Source organism: Mastigoproctus giganteus, chromosome 3 (assembly GCF_048544385.1).
Source record: "Mastigoproctus giganteus isolate SK-2022 chromosome 3, ASM4854438v1, whole genome shotgun sequence".
Lineage (NCBI taxonomy): Eukaryota > Metazoa > Arthropoda > Arachnida > Uropygi > Thelyphonidae > Mastigoproctus > Mastigoproctus giganteus.
The window spans coordinates 189,001,943-189,014,983 of NC_143577.1; positions in this window are offsets into that span (position 1 = coordinate 189,001,943).

The window sequence follows — 13,041 nt, forward strand, 5'->3', positions numbered from 1 at the left end:
ACAGCATGGTTTTGTTAAGGGCAGGTCTTGCCTGACTAATTTGATTGGATACTATGATGTAGTCACAGAAGAACTGGATGCAGGGAATAACTTTGATATTATATATTTGGATCTTAGAAAGGCTTTTGATACTGTTGCACATGGAAGACTGCTGCACAAATTGGAACAGTGTGGCATTGGAGGCAAATTGCTGCTCTGGATAAAGGGATGGTTGAGTGGCAGGAGACAGAGAGTTGTAATCAATGGACACTTCTCAACGTGGACTAATGTTATTAGTGGAGTTCCTCAGGGTTCAGTGCTGGGTCCGTTGTTGTTTTCTGTATTTATAAATGATATCGATGATGGTATATCAAGCTTAATGTCCATGTTTGCAGACGATACAAAGGTTGGCAGGGCTGTTAAGGACACCACTGATGCTATGCTGTTGCAACAGAATCTGGAAAGGTTGAGCCGATGGGCTGAGAGGTGGCAAATGAAGTTTAACATTGACAAATGTAAAGTAGTACATATGGGAAACAGTAACCCCAGAGCAATGTATCAACTCTGCGGCACTACACTGACAGTGGTAGAGAATGAAAAGGACCTGGAGGTAATTGTGCAGGCAGATATGAAGTTCTCTGAGCAGTGCAGACGAGCTGCAAGAGTAGCTCATGGTGTCTTCTCAATAATATACAGGAAATTTTCTAGCAGGGATAGGGAGGTGATTATTCCCTTGTATAAGGCAATGGTCAGGCCACACCTTGAGTACTGTATACAGGTCTGGAGGCCTCATTTCAAGAAAGATGTAGAGCTGCTGGAACGAGTACAGAGAAGGGCAACAATATTAGTGAATGGAACAAAGGGTTGCTCTTACGAAGAAAGGCTTAAGTTTTGCAAATTACAGAGTCTGGAGACTAAGCATCAGCAAGGTGATCTGATAGAGGTGTATAAGGCCTTGAATGGTTTGAGCATGCTCAATAGTGATGGGATTCTTCCTCTTGCTCAGAATTATCAATTGAGAGGGCATAAATTCAAATTGAGGAAAGACAGATGTCGGATAGATGTGAGGAAATTTACCTTTAGCCAGCGGGTAGTTGGTTGGTGGAACAGACTTCCATCACTTGTTGTTGAAGTTGATAGCCTAAACAAATTTAAGGCTCAGCTGGACAGGTATTTTGAACGAACGGAGGGGTGAAATGGGAGTGGTGGTTTTTTTTTCTTTTTTTTTTTTTTTAGGCTGATGCTGAATAAGCTTGATTTCTTGCACCATATGCCTCTATTAATGCTAATGCTAATTTAATTCTAAGTTGTGTATGAGGATTAAAAGTGATTCGTGGATAAAAGACTTAATGATAACAGAAATGCGATATTTACGGTGATGGAAAATGGCGAGACCAGCCTCGCCATTTTGCATCACCGTAAATATCCTGTCTATGACTTTTAGTACCTTTTGTAAGTAGAGAAAACGATATTATTGTAATATTTGAAATATATATTCAGGTGCAGAGAGATCTCACCTAGAACAAAAAGCCTTCTAAAAAGTGTTCAAAGAAGACCGATCAGATCGGAATAGAGGCACAATACAGATATTGTTCCTCCCATGAGGCTTAGAAATTTCAGACTGCAAAGGTCCGCAACTTGACACAATGAGGTGGGGAATTCGAAACTTAGGTGTGTAAACCGCTGAAGGGATCAGCAAAATGAACGGAAAAGATGAATCTTCAAAGGCAGGGCAACCAAGAGTCAGCCGACACAAACATAAAATCCTAGGGAGTAACATAAGGCTGGATTTCATCCGACTAACCATCGAGCAACTTGCTGTAGCTCATTGGAAATAAATTACTTATTAACGTGGCCCGGGGAGCATAATTTGATAAACTTGAAAGAAGAATTGGACGTTCAATATTTGAATCCCTCTACCACTTAGCCATTCTAATTCTAAAACTATTGTTAAAATTGATAAAAATCTGGGATATTGAAAACATTTTCCATTGTTTTTAATTTTTAATTTATTTTCATTTCTTTTTAATTTATTTAATTTTTTATTTAGTATCATTTGTTTTTAATTTATTTTTTTCAGATTTAATAATAATCCTATATATATAGATAAACCTGAACATAGTTCTGAAAATCGTCATATTTTTACGTAGAAAGGATGCTCATCGGGAACATAGCAGCAATATTTGGAGCTGGAAGCGATACTACTGCAGTAACACTTTCGTGGAGTTTTCTGATAATGGCGACATATCCCGATGTACAGCGACGTGTCCAAAGTGAAATAGATGAAATCGTAGGGAGGGAAAGGATGCCATCGTGGGAGGATCGCTTTCAACTTCCCTACACTCAAGCAACATTACTAGAAGTATCCAGATGGCAAACCAACGTTCCAATCAATGTGCAAAGGATGTAAGTGCGCAGTATTTAAAACAATTTAAAGAATTGATTAAGACTTAGAAGTGTTCCTATTTAGAAACTGTTACTAAATGTAGATAACTTGCATTTTGTTCATTCAGTTGTGCTTTTTCGTGCTTATTTCTTGAATTTTTTAAATTAGTCTACCAGGATCAGTATGGTACATTTTCCGAACACATGACTTCCACCTTCATATAGATTAACTGTAAAATCTCGTACGTGTGGATTAGCACTCTCAGTCCTTATATACCACATTGCTAGTAATATTTTTAAATTCTATTTAGGATCTATGCAAACGAAAAAAATGTTAGTTTTCATGTAACATGAAACGAAGGAAGTCAGTGGTGTCGAAAGCAACCATCTTTACACAATGAGTGGTAGACGAACGCAGAAGAATGTAGCCCAAAGAGGAAGAAATGCTGCAGAAAGTTATTGCTCCAAGATAGTGTCAGAATATAAGACAATCCATGGAGTTTAGCAAATTACCAAAAAACTTTGTTTAAAATCGGAACGGTTTAATAGTTAATAGAGTTTTTTGGTATTATGAGATATGAAAATTCAAATCGTTTCAGAGTTATTTTCAAAAGACCTTATTTTTAATAAATTCATTTTGCAACCTTTATGAAAGAGCAAGGAAATTAAGCAAAAGACAAAAAAACGCTTGCGTGTTAAAATTCGATCAAACCCCAAAGGCCTTCTGAGAGTAAATGAACATTCTCAGACTCAGTCTGCATTATACTCAAAAACGGATTCATCAATAAAATTGCAGATACAGTGATATTGTCTTTATCTTAAAGTATCTGGTAACGCTTCTTGACATTTTCTCTCATCAGTTATATTCAGGTTACTAGCAACATTCAATCAATCTTTGTATACGCTGTCTTTAATTTTCAACCCTCCCATACCACGTTCCTACTCTACTAGCCACCCAACAATCCTTTCATTAGAGGAATAGCAACCAATGGTTGATCTACAAGCATAATCTCCAGATATATGTTGGCTTTCTACTGAAAATATATGCCTGCTGGCACACAATAACAATAATAACCACACTACTAATACGCAGATGACCTTGCACTGATGGTGGCTGCAGACTCCAGGGCCCAACTGGAGATACAGGCAAACCATGCCCTAGAGATCCTACAACAATGGGCGGAAGAAAACTTCCTACAAATTGAACCGACAAAAACAACGTCGATCCTTCTCAAAGGATCATTAAATATCAGAAGACCCCCGCAAATTAAAATAAAAGGAAAAACGATAAAGTTTACCACCCAAATGAAATATCTAGGTGTCATCCTTGACAACAATCTCTCCTTCCAACCTCATCTCAAGCAACTAAGAATAAAAATTAGAAACTACTCTGCACTGGTAGCCCGTGTTACAAGGCGTGACTGGGGCCTGAAAAAGCGAACACTCTCTCTCTACTATAAGGCTACATTTATACCAGCAATCTCATATGCTGCCCCAATCTGGTTCCACAAGACAGCCATGGCCGTAAATAAAAGAATTCTTGATTCAATCCAGAGATCAATCCTTCTAACAATAACCCGCGCATGCAGGACTGTCAGTACGCATGCGCTCCAGGTGCTGGCGGGGGTTCTCCCGCTGGACCTGGAGATTGTCAGGTGTGGCCTGTCATACTACCTATCTAAAGGGATGCCCGTCACATTCATGGGGTACACCATCGAACTTACAAATGACAGAAAGACAGAAAAAACCCGATTATTAGGGCATCTAAAGCAAGAGTGGCAAACCCGCTGGACAAACAGTACCAAAGGAGAAGTGACAAGGAAATTTCTTCCGGAAATACACAAAGTGTACCCTAAATCACCGCCTTGGCTCCACCCAGGACTGCACTCCACTTACCTCCTGACGGGTCACGGCCCTTTCAATGAAAAACTTGCAGCCTTTCGGCTTGTGGAGGACCCACATTGTCCATGTGGGGAACGCGAGAGCTGGCAACATTTGATGCACCAATGTCCACTGTACGACGACCTACGCGGAATCTTAATCACCAGACTAACTTACTTACCTCAGGACCAGGAACACCATCTCCTGGACAGCTTCGATGAATATAGTGCGCTCGCCAAATTTGCACAAGACTTATTTGCAAGAAGGAGAACACAAATTGCAATCAATAATGCACGCCATTAGCCCAGGGCTCCCTGCAGATGAGCATCCAAACTGAACCAGACTATGGCCGTTATGGTGGGACCTCACTCTCCCTGTCTCCTAGGATTGAACATCCATTGCAAATGATAGACGATCCGACACCATATATGCGGACTCCTACTAGACAATGATCTCTCTCTGGACGGGACTCTTTCTCCCATGTGCGACGCAATGACTGGACCACATGACCACAGCAGCTCTGCTTCAGCACGCCGCCTGGCGTTCTAAACTGGGCACCTTTGCCCAGTTCACTTTTAAAACCCCATCCCTAGGCAGGGAAGGGGAAGAGATAGGCCTCTGTCTCATCCCCTCCCCTGTCCCCCCCTTTCCTCCCTGGTGGGGCTTGCTCCACTGACACTCCTGGGATCGCCTTCTCTTTCGTTCCCATATTTCTACCTGTTCCCCCCAATCTTCAGTCTTCCCCCACTCTACCTTTACCGACCGTGAATGTCCCACTGCATGCTGCTAAATTTCAATGTAAAAAATTAACCTAACCTTCATTTAAAACCTATCTCGGCCTTACCTAAACCTCTAGCGTCTACCCCATTTTTTTTTTTTTTTTTTTTTTTACATAGGTCCTAGCCACTGAAATCTCAGGAAATTAGGTGGCAGGGCCTGCCAGAGTAAATAATTGTAAAACTGGTGTACCTGGTCTGCCTCCACGGGGCCAAGTGTGGGCAACGTTGGGCCTCAGTAGGGGTCCAGCGGCTAAATGACCAGATGAACAACGGTACACGACAGTACACATGTACAATATCCACACACTTTTAAATCTCTGGCCTCAACAGTGTTCTGTTTCACATGACAATGTATACTACGCGGAGATGGGGGAAAACCCCTGGTGCCGTTTGACACGAATACACTTTACACTTTACACTTTACTTTACTACTAATACACTAATACTACTAATACACACTACTTTGGCCACAATAACCATACTACTAATAAGTTCCACGCATTAATGGTGATAAAGAACAGATATTTTGCTCTGCTGCAACGCCATATCTATTGTCAATATTGTATTCAAAGAGGAAATTTTCTTAGTGCCCTCATCTTCAAGCACTGAATTTCGAAGTTTGTAATGTTTATTCATATATATATATATATATATATATACCGTTGAGCCAAAACATTATGACCACCTACCTAATATGATGTTGGTCATCCGCATGCAGCTAAAACAGCGGGGCGAGGCATGGACGTTACAAGATTTCTAAATGTGTCTTGTGGTATTAGGTACCAACATTTGACCGGCAGATCCTTGAACTCCTGTTAGGTCCATGGTCGACACGCCGCCGATCGGAGTTGCTGTTCCAACAGAAAGCACAGATGCTCGATGGGATTGATGTTTGGGGAATAATGAGGCCAGGGCAATACCTGGAATTCTTTCTCCTTTTCCGAAAACCAATTTCAAACAATCCGGGCGGTGTGGTATGGTGCATTATCCTGCTAACAGACGGCACCACCAGAGGGGACGACCGTTGCCATGAAAGGGTGTACCTGGTCATCAATGATGTTTAGGTAAGTATAGGTATACGTAAGTTGAGGGTTATACGGCTCCGGGATTTCTATCATCTCCGCGTATGTTTTACGTATCGAGTGACAGTACCCTGATATTTAGGTAAATGTAAGTGTATGTATGGTGAAGTGGCACCAGGGATTTCCACCATCTCCTCGTAGAGATGGTGGATATCCCTTACATTGAGATGTTTCACAGTATGCTGTAAATTCCAGAGATTTAAAAGTGTGTGGATCGTTTAGTGTCATGTACAGTTTTTCTTCTGGTCGTTTAGCCGCGGGATCTCAGTTGGAGCCCAACGTTGCCTTACTTACACCTCGTGGAGGCAGACCAGAAACCCAGTAGCTTATGTATACTTTGGCAGGTTCTGCCACCTAATTTCCTGAGATTTCGATGGCTAGGGATTTATAAAAAAAAAAAAAAAAAAACTCAGTAATGATGAGCTCTGGAATTGATAAAGCCAGATGAGGTTTATGCGGTTTAATTTGGACGAAATCAAGTCTTTGCAGTTTGTGTGGGTTATACGCTGGCGTATTAGGCAGAGTTAGGGGGAAGACTAAAGACTGGGGAATAAGCCAGAAATATGGGGACGATAGAGAAGGCGATCCCCAGGATGTTTAGTGAGGCAGACCCTGCCCCACCAGGAGAAGGATAATAGTTGGCAGGGGAGGGAAGGAGACAGGACTGCTTCCTCCCTCACACAGTGCGCGGGTAGCACAGTGTTATCATCATCGTCCTCCCCACACTGGGTGGAAAAGGCCCGGGTTCGAATCCCGTGGATGACGCGAAGAACTGTAGTTGGGTTTTTTCTTTCTGTGACTGAGTTAGTCGGTCTCAGGTGTAGATAGCAAGGTTTCTTCCTCAGACACTCGGTTTTTTCGTACAGCAAACAGGCCAATCGATCAGACAGAGGAGTGACTGTCTGGTAAAATATGGGTAAAATAAATATGGGTAGATGTAATCATTTACAGGAGACCCTAATATCATAATTGATTTCCTCCCTCCCGCCGAAGAAAAGGGAGAAAAATGTACCAGCTCAGGGCGCCCGATATAGATCGCCATCAGGATTTGGCAGTAGAGAGCACGTTGTCACTGTTTGTAAAGAGTCCAATTTGGGTATCCGGTCCGATTTGGCGTCATTCGTGTGACAGAGGTTCCGTCCGAGATAGATTAATGATCAGGACAGTCTTCAAGTGGGTGGTGGGTACCAATCAATTTTGATGGCAGAATACGTTCCAATTCCCAGATCTATTACGTTCTGGGTAGGGTTTTTTGCCTCTGGAATAAGTCATTTGTAATGGTGGTGAAAGCTATGTATTCTTCAGCAGTGTCAAGCAGTTTGTTGCTCCATATTCATGAGGATGTAGTGAATTCCTGTCATAAGAGAGCGCCTAAGGTCCTTGTAAAGTTACAGTGGCAGAGGCGATGCTCCCAGCGTCTGGGGAGCCACAATGGCAGTTTGGGTTTTCCACAATCCTAAACTCTGTCAATTGAGCTTTGAAAGGCCCGTGCCTCGTGAGAAGAAAGATGGCGTGGAGTCTTGGTGAGAAATATTTGGGTAGCGCTCGGTGTAGATTCTTGAGATTTCAGGAATGGATCTCAGTTGCCAGGTCCTAATGTTTAGGTAGATCCCTTCAGACGATTGCGTACAGATTATTACCACTGCCATAAGATCTGCATGTGATCTCTCCATCCCACGCAGAAGGCCCTACCGGTATGCTGTTCCCTGGTGGAATCCCCAACTACAGGATCTCAGAAGAAGAGTCCACCATGCAAGAAAAATGTTCCAGCAGGCTCGATCAAGGCTACCTCCCCATGAGGTAGATGCCGCCAGGGAGGCTTACCGCATTGTCAGAAATGAATACACAAAGCTAATTCGTAAAAGTAAAAAGCAAACGTGGCAAACCCTGGTATCCCCTTCTGGGAATAAGGACCCCTGGGGCATCGTTTTCAAGATCGTAACAAACAAGCTGCCGCTAGGTGAGGTACTTGATACGACACTAAAGATGGATGGCTCCTCTACTTACACCTGGAAGGATAGCATTAACAATATTCTAGACACCATTTATCCCATTGAAGCTGCAGCTATGACTCAACAACAACAAGAAATGGTAGATGAAAATCACAACTATCATCCTGCCTCTGTGGAATCCCCTTCACTAACATTGAGATGGACTTGGCAATAAACAAAATGAAAGTAGGAAAAACACCTGGTACTGATCTGCTGGAAGTGGATGTGGTTAAAAAATTTGCAGAATGCTATCCTGTTACTCTCCTAAGCCTTCTAAATAGGTGCCCGACAGAAGGCACCTTTCCAACATCCTGGAAAACTGCAACCCTGAAATTTATATTGAAAAATTCCGACAAGCCACCACAAATTCCAACCTCCTACCGCCCGATTGCCCTGCTCTCTGTAATGGCCAAGGTACAAGAACGCCTGCTCCTATTTCGCTTAACCGCCAGATATGAAGAACAAAAACTTCCAAGTGACAAGCAATTTGGATTCAAAGCAGGCAGCAGCACAGAAGATGCCATTAACAGATTAATCACTCAAGCAACTCACACAGCCTTTAAGTACTCCCTTGTAATCATGGTAGACTTCGCTGGGGCCCTTTATCGACAATGGTGGCCCAGTGTTCTTCGGAGGCTTCGGCAATCAAATGTTTCCAACAACCTATACAACAGTTTAAGGTCATATTTAACTGGTAGAAAAGTACAAGTTACCAACAGATTCCAGACAGTGACTAGGTACATCGATCGAGGCTGTCCGCAGGGCTCTGTGCTTGGCCCTTTCCTCTGGTCTATTGTCCTTGATGAGTTCCTCGGCATGGACCTGGGAGGTGTTGAGTCCTTGGCCTTCGCGGATGATCTTGTCCTTTTGGTATGTGCTAACACCAGGACGAACCTGGAGAAAATGGCAAATGGAGCACTGGTAAAACTTCAGAACTGGGCAGCCCTGCACAATATTACCATTTCAGGAGAGAAAACAAAGTCCATACTCCTTAAAGGCAGGCTACAAATCACAAGACGACCTACAATAAAATTAAACTTTATGCCCATACGGCAGCACACTGAAGTCAAGCTCCTAGGTATCTTCTTAGACTCGGGGCTTACCTTCCACCACCACCTAAAGTATCTAGCCAACAAAATTCAAAGGTACAGTGCTATGATAAGGCGGGTCAGCAGGGCAGACTGGGGGCTGAAGCACAAAGCTCTTACTCTGATATACCAAGCGGCATACGTGCCAATTGTGTGTTATGGTACCTCCATCTGGTACCGAAAAGCCATCCTAGCAAGAAATAAACGTAAGCTGGATTCAATCCAGAGATTCATGCTCCTTTCAATTTGCAGGGCCTGCCGCACCGTCAGCACCCCTGCTCTGCAAGTAATAACTGGATGTCAGCCACTATACTTAGAAGTGGTTAAAAGAGGGCTTTTTTATCACTTAAGGAAGGGAGTTCCAACCCAACTGCTAAATTTTCAACTTGACACCACAAATGGCACCAGGCAGGAAAGACAACGGATAACCCAACATCTACAAGAGATATGGCAACATGACTGGGACACCACAACAAAAGGGGCCATCACAAAACGATTCCGTCCATCCATAAGTTCAACTCACCCAGAACCTCCACCCTGGTTTTCGCCTGGCCTCCATGTGACCTTTATCATCACCGGCCATGGATCCTTCCAACAAAATCTGAGCGCCATGGGAATTGAGAATGATCCACATTGCCACTGCGGCGAAGAGGAGTCCTGGGGGCACCTCATGTATGAGTGCCCCAGCTACGATAACATTAGGCTTAAATTCCTCACCACAATACAGAGAAACCCTCGCAATCAAGAATCCACTCTGTTACTCGAGGAAGATACCTATAAGGTATTAACGACCTACGCGCCAGAAACATTTGCACTTAGGCGAGCTAAGATTGCAGAAATCAGAGCCCAAGAACTAAACCGGACCGGCGTGGGTTAACTCTCCATTCCCCCGGAAAAAAGCAGACATAATCATGCAAACCCAAATAGGGTAGGATCTATTGCAGGCACCATCCAAGGTGCGGGATGCTGGCACTCCTCGGAGTGCGGGATTTAAGTCATCGCAAACCCGAAATGGGTAAATTATACTGCTGGCACCGATCTAGGTGCGGGATTACTGGCACTGACCTCAGTGCGGGATTTGTTGGCACTATGCCATTGGCAATTACACAGGGGCACCTGTCCCCTGTGACTTTTAAACCCACACTCTTTCCTATTCTTCGTCTAAATTAGGGTGGATTTATTCTCCCCTGTCAACCCACCCAAATTCATTCCCCCTCTAATCCTCCCTTCTTCTATGCTCCTCTCTCTCTCTCTTTTTTTTTTATTTATTTTATTTTATTATTATTTTTTATTTATTTATTTTTAATCTGTTACTTTATTTTTATTTTTTATTTTATTTATTTTATTTTATTTATTTATTTATTTTTTGGTCTCCGTCAGGAAGCTTAGGCAACCCTGGCGGAGGCCAGCCAGAGTACAATGGGCAGCCTGGCTCACCTCCCAGTGGTGGTGGCGGGCAACGTGGGGTTCCCTTAGGGGCCTTGCGGCTAAGAAACAACTCTGTCACAAACCAGACACTACACGTTTTCTGGCTTTTACAGAGATTCTGTAAATTCTTCACAAAGTACCATGGTGCAGATGTGGGAAACCACCGGTGGCGCCTTCCACAAAACACTATGCCACTATGCCACTATGTTTAGGTAGATCAAGTCCTGACTCAGGACTTGGGCGAAGTGAGTTGCCAAGCCTTTGCTCACGATTTGGTCCTGATGGTGGAGGCGGACTCCAGATAGGGCCTGGAGACTCATGCAAACCAAGCAATACAGATGTTACAGGATTGGGCAAAGCTACACGTGTTGAAGATCTCACCCACGAAGATGAACTCAGTTCTACTGAAAGGAGTGCTCGACATTCACAGACCACCGCAAATAAAGAAAGCAGGAGCAAACATCAGACTTGCAAAACAAATACGATACTTAGGGATTACAATCGACAGTAATTTATCCTTCACCCCTCACATCATCCACCTGAAAGAAAAACTAAGGGACTACGCAGCATTAATAGCAAGAATCTCACACAGGGACTGGAGATTAAACAGAAAAATCCTGTTCCTGTACTAAAAAGCAATTTTCATTCCAGCCATTACCTACGGATCTCCGATATGGTACAAAAAAGCAGGACAGTAGTAAATAAAAGACACCTGGACACAATCCAGCATAGCATTATGCTCATCATCTGTCGTGCATGCAGAACAGTGAGCACGCACGCCCTCCAAGTCTTGACAGGAGTCCTCCCACTGGACCTGGAGGTGATTCGCTGTGGGCTGATGTACCACCTGTCTAAGGGAACACCCACTACAATCTATGGACTCACCCTAGAACCAAACAACAACCGGACAGCAGAAAAGCATGAATCGTGGCTCACCTGCTACAGCTGTGGCAGGACAGATGGACAGCATCAAACAAAGGCGAAGGGACGAAGAGATTCGTGCCACTGGTTGCCAAGTTGTATCCAAAAGCCCCCCCCCCCCCTCGTGGTTTAACCCGGGGTTAAATGCAACCTACTTACTAACGGGCCATGGCCCATTCAAGGCAAAATTGAACATGCTTGGTATAACGGAGGAGCTAACTTGCACCTGTGGTGAGCCTGAAACGTGGCATCATATAATGCACGACTGTGAGTGCTATGAGGAACACAGAAGCGTGCTAATAACTAAAATACAGCACATACCAAAACACAAAGAACACCATCTTTTGGACACAGAAGACGACTACGGGGCCTTCAATCAATTTGCACGAGAAGTCTTCGAACGAAGAAGAACAGAACTTGCCATCCACAATGAATGAGAGTAAATTACATACTCGAAGAAAATCGACCACACCACAAGACTGCAAAGAGCAAGAAGAAATCAAAATGAGCATGGAAGAAGACAACCCAGACCAAAGTGAGGCCACAAACGGATCAAAGGACCCAACAGGACCCTACAAAGATCAAGAAAATGGCAAAGTGACAAGGAACCTCGTCAGACACAGCCACTGGAACTACCCAACGAAGATGAGTACGTGTAAACAAACCAAGTGACAAAAAACCCGGACTGGACATAAATGCAGGAACTACTTTCAGTACGCCATATGGCGATCTGAATAGGACTCCCTAGTCCTATTCACCTTTAATTCCCAATCCCCATGCAGGGGAAGACGGTTTTCTGTTCCCCCCTGCCACTCCTCGCTCCTCTACTCCTGGTGGGGCATGGGCCTGCCCCACTGCTTTTGAGGACGCCTACTCTATTGTCCCCATACTTCTGGCTTTTCCCCCCAGTCTCTAGTCTCCTTCCCCTACTCTGTCTATACACCAGCGCGTGTACCATACAATGTTAAAAGATTAAAATATGTCCAAATCCAAACTGCGCACGCAAAACTCTTTCGGCTTAAACCTTTTTCAACGATTATTTTATTTTATTATTATTATTATATATTTTTTTAGGCCCTAGCCACTGAAATATCAGGAAACTAGGTGGCAGGGCCTGCCAGAGTAAAATATCAACTACTGGGTACCTGGTCTGACTCCACGAGGCTAAGTGTGGACAACGTTGGGCCCCAGCAGGGGTCTAGCGGCTAAATGGCCAGAAGAACAACGATACACAACACTACACTTACAAAATCCATACACTTTTCAATCTCTGGCCTTTACAGTGAACTGTTACATCTACAATGAAAGCAACGTGCAATGTGGGAAACCCCTGGTACCACTAGACACGAATACACTTTACACTTTACACTTTTTTTTTGTTTAAGTAGGTTGTAGACGTTAGAGTGCCTGGTACATGGATGACTGGATTCAGGGTATTCCAGCAGAACATTGCCCAAAGCATGACACCGCCGTTACCAACTTGTTTTCATCCAGGCGCCATCATTTC